Here is an 18,091-nt window from a genome sequence, read left to right on the forward strand (position 1 = left end):
GCACCGTAGCATGTGCCTTTCGTTTCGATTGCTGCGCGTTGGTTGCTGTTCTATAGGCCTAGGCCTACCCGTTCCGTCGTCGTCGGTCGGTGTGCACACGGGTGGAAAAATGCCATCACATTTCCACACTCTGCCGCCGTCGCGACGCGACATCGTGGTCGCTTCACTGTAGTGGTGGTATGACGATGACGGTCGCGCAGCAGGAGGAAATGCCTTCGCTGTTTGTTGGGTCGTCGTCATCGGGAAAAGCGCTCTCTCGCTCTCGTTCTATACCGATGGTCGATGATCGCCAGCAGCCGCTGTTTACCCCCCACACACTGGATTGCGTCTTACGTGGCCCTGCTGTGAGATTGTGTTGGTTCGATGATCGGTCCACGTTCGGCTCCTGTTCGTCTCGCCTCTCTTCGAGGCATCATAGATCGTTCGCAGTCGCTGTTTCAGTGTGCCGCGATTCACTGTGGGTAGATTCACTCACACGAGATTGTCGATCCGTCGTCGGAGGAGGTCTGACTGTGTGTGGCTGTCTCCAAAAGAGGTACCCTTAGTGGTGGACGTCGTCGTCGTCGGACTGTGTGCGCGTGGTCGAGGGAAAACCTCTCAGAAGGAAAAACTGTGTCGTCTGTGGTGCTCGTGCATTTGGCAGGACTCCGCGCTTGTTCAATCGAGAGGTGCGCTCCCCCCATGTTGGTTTGGATGCAGATGATGGGGATTTATTTTCGGTTCTCGATATTCCAATAATATCGCGACGCGTGGAGAATAAATAGCGTGAAACTTTAAAAATAAAAGTGGAAGTGCGATAATAATAACAGACGAGACGGCTAACAACAAACCAGTTTGTGATATTAATAGTGCGAATGTTTTGAAACATAAGAAATAGAGGTAGGTCCCTGTCTGGTGCCGAATTGGGATTGAGGAAAGCAATTTTGTGAGAGATTTCTGTTTCTTGCAAAGTGCATTGACGACGTCCCGTAAGTCGTTGAACAATTGATTGTGTTTGGACGCAAACGTTGCTGCTGGCGAGAAGGAAACGTGATTTCAGTCTGTCAGAAGAGGAAAAGAAGGTGGTAAAGACGCAGGAAGTGGTTTTCCTTGAGCGGAAATTGCTGAAAAAAGTGAAACAACACCAAAGGAAAACGGCTGAAGAAAACGGCGAAAACCGAGAGTGAGAGTGACGTGAGACCAGCACGGTTAGAGTTAGCAGCCGGAAAAGTCGGAAAATAAGATAAGTCAAGTGAGTGCGACTACGTCCGGGCGAGTGTGTGTACGCGTGTTTCGTGCCTTAGTGGGCCAAGGTGGAAAAATCGAATCCCATTGAAATCTGATTTTCACATGAATAATATAGAAAGGTGGTTGGTAGATTGAATTATCCTTAAAGTCGGACCGAGACGGAGTTGCCTCTGTATGTGGGTTCGTTTGAAGCGTTAGCCGTGTGGAGTGAAAAGGCGAATAGTGGGAGGCGGAAAAATCCCCACGCGCTCTGTTGGTTACCTTGACTCGTTCAGCCATATTTCCATTCACAGTGTCCCAGCCGATAGGCGTTAGTGTGAGTTTCAGGCGAACAGGAAGCTCCTTCCAGAGGACTATAATATCGTGCTTCCGGCACCGGCCGAGCAATCGGCAGCACACTGTATGCTGGTGGGATTAGGGAAAAAAAAGGTACTTTAGTACGCTTTCGGTGGGAAAGTAAGTGGATTACCCCATGACTGAATTGCATAACATACAGCTGGCTGAAGTCGTTGTTGGTGTTTACTGAAACCTCAAGAAAAGGTTAAAAACAAGGTAAAACATAATTTTCCGAATGAAATGTAGCGATTTCCAAAGGAATGATACTTGCAGCATTAGATTCAGGTTGAAATTCTATGAACGAAGAACAACTATAAAGAAAACATAAATCTTTAAGCAGCAATACCGTACTGGTAGCGTATATGCCATTGACCTGTTTAAACTAATTTCAGTCATGTTAAAGCTGTTGAAATCAGATCCATCACAATTGTGACACTAGGCGCTATAGGCTTCTGATGGCAGCTACTGCAGTACTTCACTTATACTCTTCTTTCGAATTTCATTATTTTAATAATCATTAATTGTGTTGTAACACAACAAGTATCAGTATGCAAAATATCTACTAAGTATTTTTTCCGATGTTTTTATTTCAAACGAAGACGGAAATTTAGAATAGAACATTTAGTACTTATTGTGCCATTCCCGTCGAAACTCCGGAGCTCTTACCCCGGTGTGGCACATTTTTAAAAGCATCGACTAGCATTGTTCTCCATTGCGATAGAGTGCAACAAACATGCAGACATCACCCTAATTTGTGGAAATTTTTAAGAAGAATTTCAGTTTCCTGGAAAACTATCATATTTAATGGAAAACATTGTTTGATTTTGAAATGTGGAACTTGAAAGGATGTTTTTTTTCTTTATTTATGAAGTTATACAAAAAAAGCATAAAGTTATTGTCTTTATTAACGAGACTTTCTGCCATTTTGCGTCTCATCTCGTAAGCATAAAGTTCTACTGTGCTATAAATCAAATAACTAGTTTTATTACAACTACATACATTTGCGCAGATCATTTTAGATTTTTCATTGATCATCATTTCATTCAAATTCTTATTATTTATTTAATATATGTTTCAGGAATTTACTTCTATAATTTCTCAAGAACTTTCTTCAGAAGATAGATATCAATTCAGATGGTATGACGAACTGGTAGCGATCAAAAAGTTCATTTAGCTTACTGTACATATATTGTGTGATGCGTTCAAAACCAAATGTTATTCAAATAACATTATGGAGAAAGAAAAAATCTCACTTATTATTTCTATATGCGCTTTCGATAGGTAGCATACCGTGAGAGACGTTTTTTTCGGAAGCTGTTATGATAATAAACTGATTCGGCTAGCTTGTTTTACAAAGCTGTGCGAAAAAAAAATGATTCCCAAGGCTCCATGATAAAATCCTCCAATTGTGCTCCAATTGCGGGGGACACCGATACTTATGATGCACTTAAACTTGTTTTATACAAATATGCTCTTCAATGAAATTTGATGAAAAACGAAGCGTTTTTTCACTGCTTATCGTGCGGACTGCTGCTCAGATTCTGTTTTTTTTGCTTAGAGAGTTGTGTTGCTGTCTCGAGCGTAACCTGGTATACAGTCACGAAACATCGACATTTTGAGCATGTAAACATTTTTTAAATATGATGTGTACAAAAATGTTTTAAAAATTATAAACATTATCTCTCCAAAACCCTTATTGATTGAAATTGCTAATCTTGAATATAGAAAAAAAAAAAAGAATTTAGGTAGGTCTATTGGCATAATGCCGTTTGTTGTAAAGGTCGATTGACATAACAGTTGTGTTATGCTTAGAGGTGTGCGCCGTTGCGCCACGCCACCACCGCCGACGATTTTGGTACGCCGCCGACATTTTTGCATCGGCGTGCCGTCGTTCAAAATTTGTCACGCCGCTGATCTATAATTTTTCACGCCGATGCAAATTTATAGAAGTTCACAGGATTGCAGAAGTCCACAGCAAATTTTAAAAGTTCGTGGAAATCCAAAGAATTTCTCATTATAATAAAAATTTTGAACGGAGAAGGACTGTTTTGCCCATCTTGCCTGAATCTTTTTGGCTGAAAATGTCGTTCGGCCGAACCCTTTGCTAGCTTAGCTTGGCTTTAGCTTTGACTGACTACACATATCTATGGTTGCTACTCCGTGATTGACCAGAATCAGTGAAATTGCACAAAGAATCAACTGAATGATTGACTGGGATTGTTCAAGTATTCTCAGTGTGCAAGTTTCAGTGACTCTAATTTCAAATGATCAATAATGGCGCCGGCCACCTCCATGTAGTCAGTTACAGAGAGAGAAGGAATATTAGTAGGTGATTTTTAGTATTTGAAGTCCGTGTTTACCTCTGAGTCTCCACAAGATTCACAGGAAGGATTATCAGTTAGTAGAAAGGCATCGTTGAATCTGGATTCACTTTGATAAGTGATGCGACAGTGCTAGTTTTTTTACACAATGATTTTAACAAACAACTATTCGTCCACACAAAGCAGAACGAAACAACTACCTGCATACCGTGCAGGAACACGATCAAACGCAAATCAATTGATTTACTTTTTGATCGCACAAAGCACAATAATACCGGATCGTATGAAGTGTCTAAGAACCGAGCATAAACACGATTAAACGCGTACTCCACAATATGTATCCCCAGATCTCGAAACTATTTTGCGTCCTATTTCGAACGCGTCCAATCTTGCGCTAATTACCGTACAATGCACAAACCCGGATCTCGCGACTATTTTACGTCTTAATACGAACGCGTTCAATCTTGCACTTCTGTCGTTCGACCGAACTTTTTGGCCGAAATGGTCGTTTTGGCAGAAAGGGTCATTTGGACGAAATGGACAATCGGCTGAAAATTTCATTCGGTTGAATTGATCATTTTGTCGGGAAATTGTCCGAATGACAGAAAAACCATTTTCGAGTTAAATGGCTCTTTGTGCCAAAAGACCATTGCAACCAAACTGGATTTTTGGCCAAATGATTTAATAATCGTTTCGAACAAATCGGCACCGACATTTCAAAAGAGCGAATATAAGCTTCCCACGTCGCTGGTCTGCCAATTGGTGCCCACCCACGCGTTCTAGCGCAATTCAATGAAAGAAAAGGCCACTTGTCATAAGACGAGTTTATACAATCCCATTGAATTCCACCACTTAATTGTATCTTGACAGATACGTATTCCGACCTCAACAGTAAGCCGTCAGTGTCTCGTACTTGACTCGACGTACAAGACACTGAAGATGGCCTTACTGTTGAGGTCGAAATACGTATCTGTCAAGATACAATTAAGTGGTGGAATTCAATGGGATTGTATAAATTCGCCTTATGACAAGTGAAAACATTCCACTAAAAAGCTCAGAATAATTTTCTTATCGAAAGAAAAGGATTCGTTGCTCCCATCAGTGTTGTTGGATTGCGTGGGTGTGCTCAAATTAGCCCACCAGCGACGTGAGAAGCTCTTGTTTACAAAAGCATTTTCGCCCTTTTGAAATGTTGGTGCCGAAATGTATTATTTAGCCAAATGAAATTCGGCTAGATGTCTCTTGGCTTAACGTGTTATTCGGCTAAGTGGCAATCGAACGAATGGATTTCCGCCGAATTACTTTTGGGTGGAGGCCAAAACCCATCTGGCCGAAAACGTCGTTTAGCCAAAACAGAGATATGGGCAAAATGTCGTTCGGTCAAACTGGTCATTTGGATAATAGATTCGTTTGGCCAAATAGGTCATTTGACCGAAACTTCGACCATTCCATCCGAACGACATTTTCGGCCAGATTAATTATTCGGTCAAACGACCATTTCGACCAAATGACCTGTTGAGCAAACGCTTGGACCAAAAGAAATTTTCGGCCAAACTGTTTTCGATCTAATATAACCCAACCGTTCATTTTGGCCAAACGTGTTGTCTGGACAAATGGGTACTCGTCGAATGATTTTCGGCCTGATGACCCTTCTCCCTTTTAACAATTTCCAGTGCAATTGGCGAAGAATTTATTCTCGACCATACACAGACATCCCTTTAAAAGTTTTCCATGAAGATAAGAAAAATACGTAGAAACTTTGAAGTATTTTAGTAGAAATTACAGAAATTTTCCGTGGAAACTCCGTAAAGTTTTCCACACAAATTAAAAAAAATCGCGTGCGGGTTCTGTTTAATTTTCTATGGAAATTCTTAACCGAATTCCGTATTTCGTTGGTATTTGGGTCGTGGCCGAGGGTATTTTGGTCACATTTCTGTAAAAATTTGAAACAATTTCTCGTAAAAAATCTGAATAATTATTCAAGTAAATTTCTAAGAATTTCCCACGGAAATTTAAAAAAATACTTTGGAATTCAAAAGAGCTTCCCTTGGAAATTCCGAAGAATTTCTTGTGAAAATTTCAAACTAATTCCCGTGGAAATTCCAAAAATAATTTCCAAATTTATCATTTTGAAAAAAACCTAAAGAATTTTTTAGGAAAATTCATCAGATTTTTCCGGTGGTATTCAAAATGTTCTCTCCTTAATGTCTTGAATATTTCCCGAAAAAATCCGGAACCATATTTGTAAGAATTATGAACGCAAAAAATGCCACGCCGATTCACGCCGCCGCCGCCGACTGAAATAGTTTTCGACGTGACAAGACAAACTACAAATGACGGAAACGCGATTGATCAAGAAAAAAAAAACTATTTTTGCATAAAAGAAATCAAAATTTGGGCTCAGTGAATGTTAATTAGAAGTAAGGTGAGAGTCATTTTCAGCCTTAAGACCCGTTTGGCCAAATGACATTACTGGCTATATAACCTGTTCAGCTAAATATCGTCTTATGCCATTTCGGCCAGGCAACTGACCTGTTTGGCCAAGCAATGTTTTCGGCAAAATTACCTGTTTAGCTAATTGACCCTTCCTGCCAAACGACCATTTCGGTTAAAAGGTATTTTCCACTAAATGACTTGTGCCACCAAATGAATATGGCCAAATGACCAGTTCGGTCGAATGACATTTCGTCACTGGTGCTAAATGAGATTTTCGGCCAATAATCGGCCAAGTGTTCGATTCGGCTAGACAAATTTTGGTCCAAATCGTTAATAGCCTTCATTCAAATTCTACGCCTTTGCTTGAAATGTTCCAGTTTCAAAAAACCTTTTTGATTATTATTTTGTCGCGTTATTCAATGATGTGTCCAAGTATCACGTATATTCCATATGAAGGAAACAATTCCATTAAATCAATCACACAGCATGATGAGAACTATGCCAATTTACCTTTATGTCAAGCGGTGTACGATCATCAGTCAGTTTTAAGAAAAAATACGTTGGGTCCTTTCTGTCGACTTTCTGTCAACAGATCCCAGTTTGAAATTATAATTTGACCGTCTAAGACGAGTTTTGTTATATTTGCAGATACGTATTTAGACCTCAACTGTGAGGCCGTCTTCAGTGTCTCGTACTTATCTCGACTAGTCCTTACACGGGAATTTCTTTGAAAGTTGATTGTTTATAATTTCCAAAGGACGTTCTTTAGATTGTTCGGTTTTTTCGAGGATTTGTTTTTGGATTTTCCAAGAGAAATTTTTTGGTACTTCGAAATATAAAGTATAAACTTTAAAACTCTGTTGTCCAAGCAGCTTTTTGTTCAAAGGATCAGTTCGGCCAAACGACATTTTCGGTCGTATGTCCATTTCGGACAAATGACCTTTTCAGCAAAATGACCCTTTCTGCCTAATGATCATCAAAGGCATTTTCGCTCAAATGACTTATTCGGCCAAAAGGTTTTGCTCACTCCTACTTTAAGCAGTTAATATTGTACCGATATTATTGCCAATAAATCAATAAAGATAATGACAAATGACATTTGGTTGAACAACTTTATCTAGTCGAATTCCATTTGGACGAAACGGTTATTTGATCGAAAATTGATTGGCCGAAATGTACATGAGGCTGTTTGACCGATAGTTTGGGCAAAAAGCCGTTTTACCGAATAGGTCATTTGGCCGAACGTCATACGGCCAAAAATGTCACTTGATGAACGGGTCATATGATCAAAAAGGTCGACACGTTCGGCCATATGGCCCTTTAAGCTAATCGTCAGTTTTTCTCAAACGGCATTTTCGGTCAAATTTCCTATTCCGCAAGACTCTTAAGGCCAAATAATTTAAGACCAGATAGGTTTCGGCCTAATGGTTTGTTCGACAATACAACTTTCGGCTCGGTTTGATGGCCTTCGGCCAAACGGCCCTTCCCCGATCAAAAAATTGATTTCAATTAGATTTTTTTTTTATTTCAACAGAAGATTCTTCGGAAATATTGAAGGAAGTATTTCAGAGTTTCAAGAAGAAGTTGTTCGAAAATTACACGGATATTTTATTGAAATTTTCATGGGAACATTTTCGAAATGTGCTTCCACGAAAAATTCTTCCAAATTTTCACGGAAACTTACTCGGCATTTTAAAAGGAGTATTTTTGGTTTCCGGTTTCAGTTCTTCTAGGTTTGAACTGAATTTTTTTTAGAAATTTTGACGAGAAATTTTCAAAAAATAAAGTCATTGCTATTTTCACGAAAAATTCTTCGGAGATTCAACGGGAAGTTTTAAATAGGTTAAATAACTACTTGGGCCTATGGACCCGATTCCCGGCTCACTGCACTGAAAACTAATGATTTATGCTGTTTGGAAGCCGTAGGCTTATGATTGATAATTTAAAAAAAGACCGCTCTAAAACCGAACTTTTTATAGAAGGCTCGGAGACCCATAGTGTTATATACCAATTGACTCAGCTGTATGTGTGCATGTATGTGTTCAAAAAATGTGAGACAAACTTTTTTGTACTTAGCATTGTCCGATTTTTTCGCAACAAGTTGCATTCGGGGCAGATTGTGGCCTGGTTAGACCCTATTAGACCGATCGGATATTGCGTTCCCCCTTGAACGAAAAAAAAATCAAATCGAAAAACAAACTTTTTCTCGAAAATTGCTGTAATGCATTGAAATGAATGCTAATAAATGAGAAATGATGGAAATAATGAAATCTATTTCCCTAAAGTGCTATTTTGACCTATCTAATGTGTTTTTCTTATTTCATTTTATAACGCTCGTGAAAGGCATCTCCATCGCTAGGAGTATTAATCTGGGTTTTTAACCATTTATTTTACTCTCAATACGGAATCTACGGAAATTCCACTAAATATTCTGTGAACTTCTACAAGTGGCAAACTATTTTAAATATAAATTATATTCCATATCAGAGCTATGATCAAATGTTCAGGAAAAATCTGTATACGTGCAACCGAAATCTAGATTTCCAAAGTTGACGATTTTGTGTGAAAAACTGCTTTCGGAGTGTTTTACGAGGAAATTCAGAAGATTCTTCCATCGAAATTCAGAAAAATGTTGCTTCAAAATTCCGAAGAAATATTTATTTATTTATTTATTTATTTCACACGCAGCATAAGATTATACATCTTTTTAACGCTACAAAGTTTCTATGGAGTGCGTCACAGTAACATTAATTTACATTGAAAACTTGTTATACACTTACAAAAAAACTAACTAAAGTATACTTGGCATTGATTTTTGAACAAACTAATTGAATCGATTTCCTTGAGAAAATTAGGTAGGGAATTCCAGATGTTGACACCTCTTACGAAAAATGAGTTTGCGTATTGAGTAGTGAGATGCGCGGGAACTAAATAGTTTCTAATTCTATTGCTGCGAAAAGGTTTTAGTTTAGAATGTAAATATGGTGGTTGTTTTGTTGAAACCATTTTGTGTAACAAAATACAAATTCGTGCTCGGTAAAAACTGATAAAAGAGTTTCCTAACAACGTGTGTTGTATGTGCGAAACGTGATCTTGGAATTTAAGACGATATACAAAACGAATGCAAGAGTTTAAAGCTACTCTCAATCTCAGTTAAGTCCGAGAGGTAGTACTAAAGAGCAAAAAATCACACGAGATAAAATATGGTAAAATGAATGACTTAAAAAGTTTAATTTTTAATTCTGTACTTAGCAAATTAGCTTTTGAATGAAGGGATCGCAGGGCACCATATATTTTCCCACATTGACATACCGTGCGGCATCGAAATCCGTACACTTAAGCACCTTAGTATATGAAAAAGTCATTAGAAAATAGGAATCGTATGTAGATAAAACGTTTGTTATTGACACAAGAGCATGAAGGCTTATACTTTTGAAGTGTTTCACATTTACTCATTAAAAACTACGAAAAACATTATGAAATAATAAATCAAATCAACTATTCCTGACTCGAAATCCGTCCACCGTGGACGGATTTTGAATCAAAGGATCAAAGTCCGTACAGCTATTTTTTAACTAAATATTTAAATTGAAACAGTCTGATTGACTAAACTACCACTGTAAATAGTTCGATACGCACCTTGAGAAGCGATCCCTTCGATTTGTATTCCGCTTATCTTATTTAATGATTCGCAATTAACAATTAAAACACAGTCACTTTTGGTGCAATTATGCTCTACCCGAAAACAAAATGGCGGCACAAATTGCGCGTTTGGTGGGTGGAGATTTGTTTTTGATTTTTGTTTTTTAAATTTCAAAGCCTTCTTTCCAATTCTGTGCCATAAAAGCTTACTGCCAAGTATCTGAACAGGATAATATTCATTATTTCTACATTAATTACCTTTAACCCCCTTAAATTTATTGATATCTCATGAGGTGGACGGATTTCGGTCCCGCACGGTAACACGAACCTGTCCCATTTAAAATTACTCTCAACTGTATAACCTAAGCTAGTTGCATGATCCACAAATTGTATCAATTCTTATATCAGGAAAGTTATTAGCATTATTTCGATTTATCAATAAAGCACTAGTTTTCTTGGCGTTAAGTTTAAGATAATTTATCTCTGACCATATTCGAATTGACTCTAGATCTTCATTAATTTTATTGCTGATTGTAACGATGTCTAAATTATTGCAGTCCAGATATAGCTGGACATCATCAGCGAATAAATGCACTCGGCAATGGCTTATAATAGTTGGGAGGTCATTTATATATAAACTAAACAAAATAGGGCCTAGGACTGATCCCTGAGGCACTCCAGAGGAAACATTAAGAAATGATGATAAAACATTATTGGAAAAAACAGCTTGCTTGCGATTACATAGATAAGAAATTAATTCAACGGCGGTTCTACTGAAATTGAACTTTAAGGCAAGTTTTCTACAGAGCATCGAATGGGATATGGTATCGAAAGCTTTTGAGAAGTCCAAAAAAATCATCACTACCTCCTTTGTCCAGTACAAGTCCAACATCGTCACAAACTTTCATCATGGCAGTTTTCGTACTATGGCCCGGACGATAACCCGACTGAAAATCAGTCAATAACTGATTTTTATGTACATGATCACATATCTGTTTTTTTAAAATCCGTTCGAATGCTTTAGATAAGGAACTTAGAATACTAATTGGGCGAAGGTTGTCTAAAGAACTACAGTTATTTTTCTTTTTTAATGGAATAATTTTTGATAACTTCCATGCTACCGGATAAACACGCGAGTCAATTATGCAGTTGAATAAATGGGTGATGGCATCTAATAAAAGAGGAAGGATAAACTTAACAAACTTAATTGGTAGCTCATCCAACCCGACTGCATTTGAACTTACTTCATAAATAGCATTAATTGTGTCATACTCATGAATATTACGAAAGCGAAAACTATTTTGAGCACGAAATTCAATTTGAACATTTATATTACTTGCCCTAGAGAAATGTTTATGGAATGAGTTATTTATTTCATCTGCCTTGAAGTTTTGTTCAACATTGGAAGATCGAGTAGAAAATCCTAACCCGCGCAACTTCTTCCAAAGCTCTTTGGATGGCAAGTTGGTATCCAAATGACTGTTATAATATTCTCGTTTTGCCTTGAAGATAAGAGTATTCGTTGCATTCCTCAGTCGTTTGAAAATTCTAAAATCATTATCGTTTTTAGTATATTTCCATTTTTTATACGCACGATCACGATCGATCATTGGTTTTAGAATTTGGGGGTTAAACCATACATTGCGTTGTCCTTCAATATGTTTTATTTTTCGTAAAGGAATGCATTCATCGTGGAGTGATTTAATATACTGGTTGAACAAATTGACTAGGAAGTCAGGGTTATCACTCATAAAGAATGTGCTCCAGTCTAATCTGTTGTACTTATCAATGATAAGGTTGGGATCGACATGTTTGTAGTCACGGTAGTAAATTTCATGAGCTAAAGATACGTTTGTGAGGTCAAGAGACATAAACATTAAATCATGATGAGAAATATTGGGAACACTGATCTGTCCAAATTTAAGAATGTTCTCGATACTATTCGTAATAACCAAGTCAAGCTGAGAGCAGCCTTGCGAATAGAAGAATGTCGGCTCTTGTCCAACGTTTTTTAAACCATGAGCATCTAATGTTTCCAAAAACCGCTCAGTTTTCAAGCTTTTCCTGCAAAGGTTGGTGTTAAAATCGCCTAGCAATAAAAATTCATCATAGTTAGAACCATATTCAATCATTTTTTCGTCTAAAACAGAGGAGCAATCCAAATCAGGATGATTGTAGAAGAAGCCTATTAGCAGTCGTTTATCCTGAATCACTAATTCTAAGAACATGAATTCGATCGAATGGTCATTAATTGTGACACAAGATGTTTCTATAATCTTGTATGTAAAATTCTTTTTCAAATAAATTAGCAAACCACCACCTATTTTACCAACGCGATCGCTCCTTATTGTGTGGTAGCCTGCAATTTGAACAGTGTTTGTATCGATCCTGTTATTTAACCAAGTTTCATTCACACATGCAACATCGACTTTCGAAACATTCATAATCTGACTCAACTCGTCAAATTTTACCATATTTCTTGCACACAAGCTTTGCACATTGAGACACAATACGGATATCTTCTCAGCTACGAATGCAGATCTCAAGACTATACCTGGTAAACAAATATTTGTAAGGGCGTCTAAACTACTTCGATCAGCCATAATCAAGAGAAAAAATGTTCTTAAAACAAGAAATATGCCGTGGAAATTCTGAAGATTTCCCGTGGGCCATCCCGAATAAAATAAATTATAAATTGCGCGAATGGGGCTTTAAGACAACCATCCTTTATCGTATCGTTACATCTGCAACATGCTTGAATGATTTCAGTACTGTGTGACCTTGTTTTTTTATAGGGTAAGACGGTATAATACGATAAAAAATGTAACGTTTTTCGAAAATATGTTTCACTGGTAAAAACGCCCCAGTGTAGGCCGGACGATATGCCCTTACCAACTGGACACAATCGTGGCGAGCCCAGCAGCAGTTGCTTCCAAATTATATGGAAACTATCAAAATGTAATTCAAACCTGCTTAAATGGACTCATGTTCGTTTTTTAATGTCAAGTACATAGGGGTTTGTAACCAACCTTTTTTATTATAGAAAAGTTAAAATACTAATAAAGGGCTATGAAACGTCTTTGGTTAAGGTGTGGCGTTTTGCCCAGGCACTTGTTGAAATCCATTTTTGCTCGTCTTTTTAAAAAAGCTTTATTACGTGTTCTCTGTAATATTTGTATATGATTACTAGAGTAGGGAAAGTATATGTATGTATGGGAAAATATTTTTACTTCTAGAGGTTTCAGTTCATCATGAACCAAGTGGCACATAACATTGGTGTTCATATTATACCGTTTTACCCTACTATGTTTATTTAGAAATAAACTTGATATTTCAGATGATTATGATTATATCGGATGCGATAATTAAATTAACCTTACCCTTGTGTAAATTTAATTAAGTTGTGTTTTGTTACTCAAAATTGGGTCGCGGATACGTAAATTTGTGTTCTTATTTTAGAGGGATATGATCGAATTACTAATATTTCTCTCAATTCATAAAGTTGGATATATGTTTGAGAAGATACGTGACACAAATTATTTAGACTTTCCAATCTATGAATTGAAATGAATCTAGTGTTTTCAGTGAATATTGGTCGGGGCTCAGCGAAACCGAATCAAGCGCCTTTCTGACTGACAATCTATAACTTTTTCCTAACTTGATATTTTCCCCTTACTTCCATAGTACGAGTCAGTTCTTTTTAGCTTAGAAAGAACGTGTATAGTTCTACTTAGGATGAATTATGTCATGTAAAAGCTGTTCTTTCCAACTCTTTCCAACTTTTTGCGACGTAATAAATGTATACTTGTTCCATAGTTCAGCGTGCTGCTTGTGTATACCATACAAATTCTTATAAGGCAATAAATATTTCACCTGTGCAATTGACAAGTTGCACAGGTAGGCGCAACTGTTTCTGCTTCAGCTTAGTTAAAAATGCTTTTTCACCTCAGCCTCAGCTTTCGGCGCAACCAAATCGGATGATCATCGCACTGTCAATCTGCTCTGCAAACATTGTGTCGCCCCGTAATAAACAAGCCAATCAATTGTTCCCCCGGGCTTCACTTGTTTAAATTTTCCACCCGATCAGATTCATCCCGAAAAGCCAACGTCGCTCATTAGCGCTGCTCTTATTGTCCGTTGACCGATGACCGCACGGCATGCCATCATCCATCGCACAAGGCTAAGAAGAAGGAGAAGGCATTTGGCAACAAAATCTTATTAGGTAAGAGACCATCGCCGTCGAAGTAGTCGCAATCGGATTACACTATTACACATCCGACGGACGCCGCCGCTGGCACTGCTGTCACTGCCAGCAGTATTCGGTTATGTATTCCTATATCGACGGTATGGCGATGGCGATGGTGTTGGAGCTCCGATGGCTGTGCGCTTATACATAACCAGGACCCATCCATCGTCATTACCTCACCATCATCAAACTGCTGTGCTGGGGCTACTACTGTGTCTAGCTAGGTGGATCGTGGAGGTTTTTCAAGAAAAACATGCACATCGTGAAAAACAAGAACGACTGAGACGTTGAGTGAGGAATTTGTTCCGTTGATCTTCACGATCATTCACAGCGGTCAGAAAAATATTGTGAGTTGGGCAAAAAAGAGAGATAAATAGAAGAAAATTTACCTTTTCTAATGTAGTTCATAACTAAAGCTCTTAGTGAATCTGTTTTTGCGTCTGCTTTTGCAGACATTATGTGCCAATCTTTCCTGTCAAGTCACGCAACAATAGTGCCTCGTTGTAAAAACTATTCCACTTAAAAAAATTAAGGATTTTATTGAATAGTTCTTAAGTTACCTAAAGCTAGTGACACTTTCTGTTTGATAACATAAATTGGAAATAATATCAACGAATTTTGGTTATTCACTCTCTAGGGGTTTTTGACCACCCTTGAAGGACACAACTCCACCGTTGTTGCATCGGAGTCGTCGCCTCGTGGTCGGCAACCGATGAGGGGATGGATGATGTTTTCGAACAAATGAAAATGAATTGCTTAGGCTGTTTTCCACGAGAAGCACATAAATGAGGTACATACATATTTCGTGTCCGGCTTCAATACGGTTTTGCTGTGTCGGAAACAGTCGATGTTTTCATTTTTCAGCGTTTCATAGCGAGCGAACTGTAGTGGTAAAGCAACGTGAATGTGTAATCATTTCTTATTGCTGGTAAGCTGAACGACCATGCGTCTCCATAGTTTTTCCTCCGCTATCGTGCCGGGGCGATGTCTTGAATCTGAGATAATCACAACTCACACAACCCTACACCAACGAACAGACAGCGTTAACCTCTTTCCCCGAAAAACATGCGATGCGGATGGGTTGAAGCCAGATACATAAGGTTGGGACGTCTTCTAAGTACGTCAGAGGTAAATAAGCGGAGGAAAAACAACTCAACAACAACAGAGGCGAAAAGTCAACCCGCTCGCTCAGCATCTTTCCTCGTGTTTTTGCATTCGTTTTCTTCGTCGGACCGCGAGCGCCTGCTTAACTGCGACATTTTCAGCTGTTGCTGTTTCACGTTGTTTACTCTTACTTCTTGTGTCATCTGATTTGAACCGAGTTTTTCACGTTTTTCGCTCCAACATCAGGCTAGGAGAGTAAGCCGAGATAATGATAATTCAATCGATGGATTGGTTTGGTGGCATAGAAGCACGAGACTGTGAAATTTGATCGAATGCGAGTATTTTCGGGTAATGACTTCCATCTGAATCGCCGTTTTGCAACAAGAGACAAGTAAAATTAAAGGAATTTTTCCATCCTTGCTGTTGGATGTGTTGCAATGTTTGTACTCTTTTTTAGTGATAGCCAATTAAGACAATTCATGGCTTCTATCTTATTCGCGACATCATCATTATCATCATCATCTCATCATCAATGGCAAAGAAAACGGCAACGGATGAAAAAGATTTAGCGAACCATACGAAGTAAACTCTCCTGTGTAGATACTTAGTCTTGAGTTTTCTTTTGCATTCTTCTCCTTTTTGCTTACCGCTAGCTGATGGCGTTGACTTGCCGTAAGTTGTCTTCACCCGTCGTGAACCATGTGAGCCGCGTTTTCTTCTTTTCCTAAAATGGGTATGATTGTTCGTCGTACGAAAAGTGCACGATTTTTTTTAGTTTAATTTCACAAAACATTTGATGTAGAACAACTCACCACCAAACTTTCAAAAAAAATATTCACCTATCCTACGAGTGGGAACACTATTTTTTTTATTACGATATACCCTTACAATTGAGAATAACTATTTGAAAAGTAGTAATAATTATTCCAACTCGGATATAGTGGTTGCCTTGAGTTCAATCTTACCTTTATAGACATAAAAATGAATGTCTGTCTGACCCTTATAGACTCGGAAACAACTGAACCGATCAACTCGAAATTTGCAGGGGTTTTTAGGGCCGATGAAGGTTCTTATGATGGCTCGAGACTCCTCCCCCTCTATGGGGGGGAATCCCATGCAAATGAAACACACATTTCTTCTTCACTCGAAAACTATTCAAGCAAATGGCACCAAATTTGGCATGTGGAGGTTTTTTAAGGCAAGAAATGTTTCTGTGGAGGCTCGAGACCCCTCCCTCTCTGAATAAGGGAGCTCCCATACTAATAAAACAGCAATTTCTACATCACCCAAAAACTAATCGAGCAAATGGAAAAAAATGGCTTGTGGAAAAGGTAAAGGAGCTTCGACGTTTTCTTTGCGATTACATTTGCCCTTCAGCCCAACATTTTTTTTTCTGTATTCACAATTTAAGTTTTGACGTTTGCCCTGCCATTCGATTTAATTTTGGTCCTTCGGAACTTCTATCTCAAGAGAATATAATGCAGTATTATCATATTCTCTTGAGAGAAAAGTTCCGAAGGGTCAGAATGAAATTGATTGGCAAACTTTAGTTGTGCGTACAGAAAAAAAAGTTGGGCTTACTAAATAATTTTGAGCAAGACGAAGTTCGACGGATCAGTTAGTAATACACTGAGCAACATAAAATTAGTACCACCATGTTTTTCACTAACAGGGTGTCTATTGTCTGGATAAACCTGGAATTATTAGGAAATTTTTACAACTAAAAATAAAAATTAAATATTGAAATGAAAAAAAAAAAACAAAAAAAAAATCTAAAAACTCCTCGAATTTCTTAAAGAATGAATGAAACTGCACAACATTTACCGGAATTTGTTTTTGTTGCCCCCTCAAAATATTATTTCTGGGCAAAAAAAGGCAAAGGGAGACATAGTTGTATCGGCCACTAAGGATTTTTCAAAGCAATTCCTGGGGGAGCTTCCTGAGAAATTTCTGGATCAATTTCCAAAGGAATTTTCAGAGAATTTTTCCAAGGAATCACTAAAGTTGTGTTAAAAGGAATTATTAGCGTAATTTTCTAAAATATTTCTGAAGAAATTAACAAGAGGAGTCCTCGAGGGAATTCATGGAGAAATTTCAAAAGGAATTTGAGGAGGAATTTCCGGAACCTGAAGAGAATTTCTAAAAATAAAGGAATTTAGAACATTTTTGTTAAAGGGAGTTTCGAACGGAATTCCTAAAAGAGTTTTCAAAGGTATAATTTACAAAAAAAATCTAAGAAGTATTCTAAAATAAATTTCCCAATAAATTTCTAATAGATTTTTATGGAAATCGTAAAAAAAACTTCCAAAGGTTTGAAGGAGTTTTTAAAAGATTTGCTAAATGAACTTGTCTAGGGATGTCCGAAGAAATCACAGGAGGAATTTTCTAAAAAATATCTGGAGCAATTTCCCTTAGGAATTCCAGAAATAATTTCCGAAGAAATTTATTAAAATTTCCAAAACATTTCTTATAGGAATTTTCCAAAGAATCTCTAGAGAAAATTTCTGAATGAGTTCCTAAAAAATCAGAAAAAAATTCGGAAGCATTTTCCGAAGGTCTTTCCAGTAAAGGTGTGTTCTAAAATATTAGCTTGGCCGTTTATTGTCCATCATGTTGAAATGCATGTTTGGGGATCATCACCAACATTGGTTTGACAATAGCGGGAGCCGTTCTTTAGTTCTGGGAAGCCTCCTTTCAAGAGGCTCGGAAGCCTCCTTTCAAGAGGCTGGGAAGCCTCCTTTCAAGAGGCTCGGAAGCCTCCTTTCAAGAGGCTCGGAAG

The 18,091-nt window shown here is 38.0% G+C and overlaps 1 protein-coding gene across 13 annotated transcripts in view; it reads left to right on the forward strand.

Moving 5' to 3' along the window:
- Nucleotides 1-18,091, forward strand: part of LOC134218211 (myocyte-specific enhancer factor 2) — a 289,827-nt gene that overhangs the window by 203,091 nt on the left and 68,645 nt on the right. The window contains exon 1 of one of the 13 annotated variants that reach the window (XM_062697123.1): nucleotides 567-879. The exons of 11 other annotated variants lie outside the window; for them this stretch is intronic. The gene's annotated coding sequence lies outside the window, so the exon portion shown is untranslated. One more of the 13 variants, XM_062697124.1, reaches the window with a different exon arrangement.

The sequence above is a fragment of the Armigeres subalbatus genome, chromosome 2, assembly GCF_024139115.2.
Source record: "Armigeres subalbatus isolate Guangzhou_Male chromosome 2, GZ_Asu_2, whole genome shotgun sequence".
Classification (NCBI taxonomy): Eukaryota; Metazoa; Arthropoda; class Insecta; order Diptera; family Culicidae; genus Armigeres; species Armigeres subalbatus.